Source organism: Danio rerio, chromosome 9 (genome assembly GCF_049306965.1).
Source record: "Danio rerio strain Tuebingen ecotype United States chromosome 9, GRCz12tu, whole genome shotgun sequence".
Taxonomy (NCBI): Eukaryota; Metazoa; Chordata; class Actinopteri; order Cypriniformes; family Danionidae; genus Danio; species Danio rerio.
In genome coordinates, this window is record NC_133184.1 from 44269980 (window position 1) to 44270794 (window position 815).

At 38.3% G+C, this 815-nt stretch overlaps 1 long non-coding RNA gene across 1 annotated transcript; it reads right to left on the bottom strand.

Annotated features, from left to right (window-relative positions):
- Positions 1-254: 254 nt before the first annotated feature.
- LOC137496417 (uncharacterized) lies at positions 255-815 on the bottom strand. The gene is made up of 4 exons (XR_011016737.2): positions 792-815; positions 619-673; positions 444-519; positions 255-371 (listed from the first exon to the last, which is right to left on the bottom strand). It is a non-coding gene; the product is annotated as an uncharacterized lncRNA (long non-coding RNA).

The window sequence follows — 815 nt, forward strand, 5'->3', positions numbered from 1 at the left end:
TCATTCATTCTTTCATTCAATTTTTTTTCGGCTTTGTCCCTTTATTAATCTGGGGTTGCCACAGTGGAATGAACCACCAACTTATCCATCATGTTTTATGCAGCAGATGCCCTTCTAGCTGCAACCCAGTATTACGAAACATCCAGACACACTTATTCACCACACATTTATACACTACAGACAAATAAGCTTACCAAATTCAGCAATAGCGCATGTCTTTATACTTGTGGGGAAACCGGAGCACTTGGAGGAAACCCTCATGAACACTGGAAGAATATGCAAACTCCTCACACAAATGCCAACTGACCCAGCCGAGGCTCGAACCAGCGACCTTCTTGCTGTAAGGTGACAGCACTACCCACTGCGTCATCCTAATATAAAGAATATCAAGCATTATAAAATGCATTTATCACAGCATATACAAAACAGAAAACAACATACACCGGAGCACAACGAAATGTTGAAGTGTCTCGCTTAACAAGGCTGGCAACATGAGAAGTGCTGCTGTAAAATCAATTCCTGGAACATAAGATGTGGCATACAAACAAATATGAAGGAATCCATCCAAAGCTAGAATTTAATAATATTAATCAAGTGGAGAAAGTTTAGAAAGAGTACCTTAGAGTCAGGTCCATAGCATTCTTCAGTTGATCTCTCATCTTTCGGTGAAAACCTAGAAAATAATTTTAAACATGTGGGTGTACATTTATTGTTGTTTGTAAGTAAAAACCTACAAATTTAAAACAGTATGTAAGCCATTAAAACCATGGTATATAGATAATGAGACATACTTGCATCTTGTAACTGAGCCATGC